Here is a 6,889-nt window from a genome sequence, read left to right as displayed (position 1 = left end):
TGATTGATAAAAAGACCTTTTTACATGAGATATCCAAACATAAAATTACTTTTACTTCTCTATAAGATCTTTTAAAAAAAGATAACTTGAAAAAAGATCTTTTCTTAGAAGCTCACCCAAACAAGCCCTTAAATCACGGTTGGACCGATTGGACCAGTAAACCAGTGAACTAGTGATTAGAACGGTTCGATGACCGGTCCAGTTTTCAAAACCTTGGTTATAACATCCTCCACCTCATTCAATTGCGCTTCAAGCTCTTCGATTTTTCTTTGCTGATTAATTGACGCTCTCTTTGCTTCGGTTATCTGCATACAAAGAAAACATCGTTTATGGTACTTTGTCTCTCTAAAACTAAAAACAAATGCAATATTTGAAAACAAATATTCAAAAATTATTCCTCAAGAACATTCACGTTTATAATCCGAGCCATTTAGTAAACAATTCTTTCAGAGGACTCAAGATGTGGAGAGTCTGGGCCTCCAATCCCCTAATCCATTGAACTTTTAGGATTTTTGGTTAGTAGGTGCAATCAGTATGCTCAAACTTCATTGTAGTTATTATCAAAATTTGTAGTATTTTTTTGTCTTACTTTGTCTCAAATGTGAACTACTTGAAATTATATATTAAATTTTTAATAATTTTATTTAACTAAATAGTCAAATTCATCTATGAAAGATCACTTGTTCTCCAAATTGGTCTGTGAATTTTTTTTTAATCAAATTCGTTCTTTAAAGATTTTTAGTTAATCGCTTTGGTCCTTCCGTCACTTCCTTTGACGGCATCAAAATTTGCTGGTATTACACGTTAGGTGATACTACATCATACGTCTAGAAGTCTTAATTGGCTGCTAGCATGATAAGTTTATGAAATTAGATCAAATTAAAACCTAATTGAGGGGACCTTGAGGCATTGGAATCCCTCAATTTGGGGTTTATTTGATCTAATTTCATAAATTTATCATATTAGTCGTCAATTAGGACTACTAGGTGTGTTGTGGTGTTATTTAACATGCCACATCAACAAACTCTAATGCCGTTAATAACGGAGGTGATTGAGGGACTAACATGAACGAGTAATCTTTCAAGGACTAATTTGATATTTTGACCATTTACTCAATTTTATTTTATATTTAAATTGGTTCAACCACAATTTGATCTCAGGTAGACAATTGAACCATTGAACCAATCACTTGACCGGTTTGGTTTTTGCAGCCTTGGTTAGCAATTAAAAATTATCTAGACAAGTTTGAGTAAATTGTCATCTAATAATTCTCTACTATTAACTTCACGTGAAGATAACTGAATGTGACTTTTCATCACGGGTGAATCTATTCCAATAAAAACCATAACCCATATCAAATCACTTCTCAAACAAGTGTTATCGAAAAGTGTGCCTGCCCTATCTTAACATGGTGTCCACTTGCTGACATCAGCAGATTCCCATTTCACACTTTTCTTCTGCCATTCACCGTCATGCATTTTGGTAGCCATGTATCTCTTGCTTTTACATTTTTATCTCAATTGTTGGAGCAAAGAAAATTAAATTAGTCATCTAACCAGTATTTTCTGCCCACATATTATCAAAATGAATTGCTAATTTGTAATTTCATATTGAATTTGTAAATCTAATAGTATAGTAAAATCATGTGTAAGAGAAAATCAAATTCTTAGTGTTGTGACTGGTTTGAAGATAGTGTTCTTATCCTTGGAGGTTTATACTAGGGACCATTACTTTTGCAAAGGTCATGCATGCAGTTTTAGGTTAGATCTGCTCACTTTTTTTAATAAGATTTTTTTACTCATATAATTTAATGTCATGTAAAATATAGGTGTAGAACTGTAGATTCTCATTGTTGCATATAATTGAATGATGTAAAATAAGATATCCTTCATTATTTCAGTTGTCTCAGTCTTTGACACACAAAAAAATCACAAGAGGATAGTGTGAAGGCAGATTGTTGTGATGGATCTACAAGGCTTGCCTGCGAGTCATGGATTTCACATGCCTGCGGAGTGGGAACCTCACACTCAATGTTGGATGGGTTGGCCTGTGAGTTGCATAATTCACTCTCTTTTATTCTTATTTTTCTTAAAGCAAATAGACACTTCACAGCACCAAAAGTAATCACAAGGTTCAATTCATGGTCATAGCTTTGAACATGGTTTCACACATCTCTCATCACAGATGGTTGTTATTGAGACATGACACAAATATAGGAACATAGAGATTGTAAATTTGTGTCCACTATAGAAAATATATGAAACTAGTGTCTTGAGACTCTCAATTTTGTGTACCTGTCTCTTTGTATTTGTGTCGTGTTTTAGCTGCCCAAGGCAGCCTTGAAAAACTAGTGAAACAGTGTTTGGTGGTGGACTTTTGGGGTCTTTTGGTGATTGTTATGAGTACTAGGTTGGTGTTATTTGACAGGAACGCCCAGATAATTGGAGAGAGAATGCTGTTCCTGCTCAAGATGTGTTTGCCAAGGTAGCATCTGCAATCTCAAGATTTGAGGATGTAACTGTTTGTGCTAGTTCTGGCCAGGTTGGTTGAAGTTGTTTGACATTTTCATTATTTGGCTAGTATCTTGAGGAGTGGATTCAGTTGTTTCTGATGATATGGGGCTTTTGATGCTTGAAATTTCTTTGCCATTTTAGTGGGAGAATGCCAGGAGAATGCTACCTGAACATATCAGGGTCGTTGAGATCAGCATGAATGATTCTTGGTTTCGTGACACCGGACCAACTGTGAGTTTTTCTCCTTATACATGGATGAGTTTTCTGATCAAGTCAGATACTAGATGTTTGGATTTCTACACATGCAGAATTTTCATTGTTGACAAAAATTTTCTGTTTTGTTCAATAGTTTGTTGTGAAAAGATCAGAGTCTGGAAAGGCAGAGCAAACTATTGCAGGAATTGACTGGAATTTTAATAGCTGGGGAGGTAAGCACTTAAGACCTTTGATATTGGACGTTCTATTCCCAAACAAAGACTGTTTCTTTTGTGGAATGAATGAAGTACATATGATTTGTTGATGTTATGTCTTCATTATTGTTAGTTCAGCTAATGGAGTTTATAAATCTTTTCCAGGGTTAGAAGATGGATGTTATACTGATTGGAGTTTGGACATCCTTGTTGCTAGGAAGGTGTGTGTAGTTAAATATTTAACATTTTTATTTTTGTCATCTTTTACTCTATTGCAAAATGCCTACATGACTTCGCTATCATCATATGTTTGCTAGATTTTGGCAATTGAGAGGGTTCATAGATTTTCACATTCAATGATACTTGAAGGTGGAAGCATACATGTTGATGGAGAAGGTAAGAATTGTTGGCTTGCTGAATTTTTAAAAAAAAAAAATATAAATTCCTGGTTTTCTTGTTGTTTAATATAAATTCCCCCCTATTATGAGGAAATATACACTTTTGATAATTGATGTAAAGTAGACAATGAGTCTGCTTATTAAATGCTATTAGGTTGCTCTTAAACTTCTCTAAGATGTAGTTTCATAGTGCTAGTCCTTTCATAAATTAAGTGCTAACTAGGCAGGATGATTGTTTATATGTAATTATGTTCATGAACTTGTGGTTTAAGTTTATTCTTTCGTTTCTATATGTTCTGAGATCAAATGAACTGTGCTTGAATATAATGCTCTGTAGCTATATAGCTTACAAAATTTATAAGTTCTTTTAACTTCAGCAACCTTTTCTTGCTTCAGGTACTTGCCTTACCACTGAAGAGTGTCTCTTGAACAAGAACAGAAATCCTCTATGAGTAAGAACCAAATAGAGGATCAACTTAAGACATATCTTGGAGTCAGCAAGATTATATGGTTGCCCCGTGGATTGTATGGTATATAAACTTATCTTTTAGACTAAGAATCTTCCTATGAATTGATATTATAATGATCAGAATTTTGAATTTGGTGTAGTCAAAGATTTTTGTAAAGACCATTTATCATGAGGTGCAGTATATGTTCTGATATGGATTGGTGTTTGGATAATAATAACTCCATTTATGAATAAAAGCCTCGTTTCATTTGTCATTAAAAAATGGGCCAATCTAATATGCAGCTTAGTATGCAATATAGCTTAAGAACAAGTTGTACACCCATTTAATGATACCACTCTGGTTCAATAAGTTCAAATCTGAATGTGTGTTTTCTAATGCACATTCTGTCTGGAAATTAGTATCTTGTTATTTTGAATATGCTTTTGCCGGTAAATTAAAGACTCCAGAGCTTCACTATTATCGTCTACACATTAGTACATTTTTTTTCTGCAATGTAATGTTATTATTACATTTATACTGATTAAAGCAATTTCTGCGATAGGAATCTTATGCTCTTATGTAGAGATGATGTGAAAAATATTGTGATACAAGTTTTAGGTTCAAAGTGATACTTAGATGTTATTCACTCCCTAAGATCTGATTGAGAAGTATGCTGCTTTTGTACAGGAGATGATGATACTAATGGCCATATTGATAACATGTGCTGTTTCACTAATGGCCATATTGATAACATATGCTGTCTTGGACTGATGATGAAAGTGATCCTCAATATGAAAGATCTATGGAAGCCTATTCTCTGCTTTCTAATGAAACTGATGCCAATGGTAGAAAATTTGAAATCATTAAACTCCATGTTCCTGGACCACTATATATGACAGGAAGAGGCAGCCGGAGTAGTGCAGGTAAGCATCCAAGTTCATATTTTTTGTCTTGTCAATAAAAAATATAATTTCTTCAAAGTTGGATATAATAAAAGAAAGGTATCATCTTATTATTACATTTCATTTGAAGACTTGTGCTAATATTTTGTAAGATTTAATACAAAGTTTGTCACCATCTATATCAATTCTTGATGTAATATTTGAGGCCATTCTGTTTCTTAATGGGAAATTGATTGGGCATATATCAAGTCATAGCCCTCTATTTTGGTTAATACTAAGTTCTAATGTTGGATAGTATCTACTAAGTATTATGTGTGATGTTTCTTTGATGGAATTTCTCTCTGTTTATATGGAAAATTCAGAGATATGAACCAGTTCTGTTTTGTTAGAGTGTGGTGGTTTGTGATCAGGTGTACAGTTTAAATTGAGATATCCTGTTTCTTTTGATGACTTTGCTAACTGATTATACCAAAAAACTTGTCTACCAAGCTTAGAGAAATGTTGATGACTGAAGTGATGAATTTAATTTACACACTTCTGACTGAAATTATTCAATATTCATGCAACTGCTGTTGAATCAGTTCACTCAATGCCTTTTCTGAACTTCTAATATAACTATTTTTTTCAGGGTGATGATGGTAAGGCAAAACTTCCAGGTACTAGGCTTGCTGCTTCCTATGTGAACTTTTACATTGCAAATGGAGGTATCATTCTACCACAATTCGGAGATAAGAAGTGGGACGATGAAGCTGTTCGAGTCCTATCAAAGGCCTTCCCAGATCACAAAGTAAGTAAAACTGCTTGTTAAAATGCTATTTTTGTTGAAGAATGTTTCACCAAATGGTAACCTTTCAGAGTGAAATATTATTTGCAATAATTACTTCAGCTTTCGCGAATCAAGGCGTTATCCTAAACATCTGGAAGAATACCAAATTTGAATAAGAGTCTATTTGGTTTATGTATTTATTTTTAATGTTTTTGGTTTTCAAAATTTTTTCGGAAGAAAAAATGAATACAGTACGAGAACAAAACTCTCTCTCTCTCTTTGGGGTTCTTGATGTATTTTTTTGGTTACTGACATTCTTAATTGTGGCTAATATCTAGGTTGTTGGAATCGAAGGTTCAAGGGAGATTGTTTTAGCTGGTGGAAATATACACTGCATTACTCAGCAACAACCAGCCTTTTGAGCAAAGTACTGTCAACATTTGTTCACGAGTGTTGTATTTGCATTGAAATTTGTAGTCTATTAAACTGCTTGGTTCATTCCATTAATTTTCAAATAATTGATCCACATAGAGGCACAAAAGTGTGTTTGAGTGCATTGAAAATAAATGTAAACTGGCATTTTTCAAGTTGGAAAATCTAAATGAATGAATAAATTAGACATTTCTAGTTTTTACTTTGTAAAGGTATTTGAATGCTTCCAACTATGATCTACCATGTATCTATGGAATTTTTCTTCATTTTTCAAGTCAAGTTTTCCCTCAGGCGTTGTTATAATTGAATTTCATGTAAGTTGGTATGGTTTGTTGAAGCAAAATCTTTAAAGGATTATACAATATGATCCTTAAAGTAGAATCAAATTTCTTCATAAATCTCTTAATCTTTAATGTAGTTTAGGGTAGTTCTATTTAGGCACAAAGGCATCTTACCTAAATCACCTGATAAATTTACTAACTGTGAATGAGGTCTTACGTTTAAAATAGATATAGAAGAGAAGTTGCTATATGATTTTGGATTGATTATCACGTACAATGGAAATAGAATTGTGTTCTAACTTCTAACCGTCTATTACATTATGTTCGTTTAACTCATAAAATACAAAATGGAATTACTAATTGGAGAAATCAATTTTCTTTTCATAAAGTACTTTATTCATACAATGATATTTATTTGTTTGGGTCAACTATTCATAGTACATAGAAAGTAAGATAATTAATTCTTTTGAAAACTTTGGCTTGGTCTGGCTAAGTTTCAAACTTTTGGTAAGGTTTCAATTAAAGTTTGAATTATGACCTTGACTAAATCATTAAATTGGGCCAAATAAAAGTTAGGCGGAGATCCTTAAATATATTTCAGAAAAAAATAATAAAGAGCAGCACAGAAATTTCAATAATGGTTGACTTGGGGAGTGTAACGGAAAAAATCCATCCAAAGAAGGAAGGGGGCGCCCAAAAAAAAAAAAAAAACAAACAGGTGTTTGGTTCTGTTGGGTA

The 6,889-nt window shown here is 33.1% G+C and overlaps 1 pseudogene; it reads left to right on the top strand.

Moving 5' to 3' along the window:
• The first annotated feature begins 1,368 nt into the window (after positions 1 to 1,368).
• Positions 1,369 to 6,081, top strand: LOC112722640 (agmatine deiminase-like; annotated as a pseudogene).
• The last annotated feature ends 808 nt before the right edge of the window (positions 6,082 to 6,889 follow it).

Source organism: Arachis hypogaea, chromosome 11 (assembly GCF_003086295.3).
Source record: "Arachis hypogaea cultivar Tifrunner chromosome 11, arahy.Tifrunner.gnm2.J5K5, whole genome shotgun sequence".
Taxonomy (NCBI): domain Eukaryota; kingdom Viridiplantae; phylum Streptophyta; class Magnoliopsida; order Fabales; family Fabaceae; genus Arachis; species Arachis hypogaea.
This window is presented reverse-complemented; position numbering and strand designations above follow the sequence as displayed.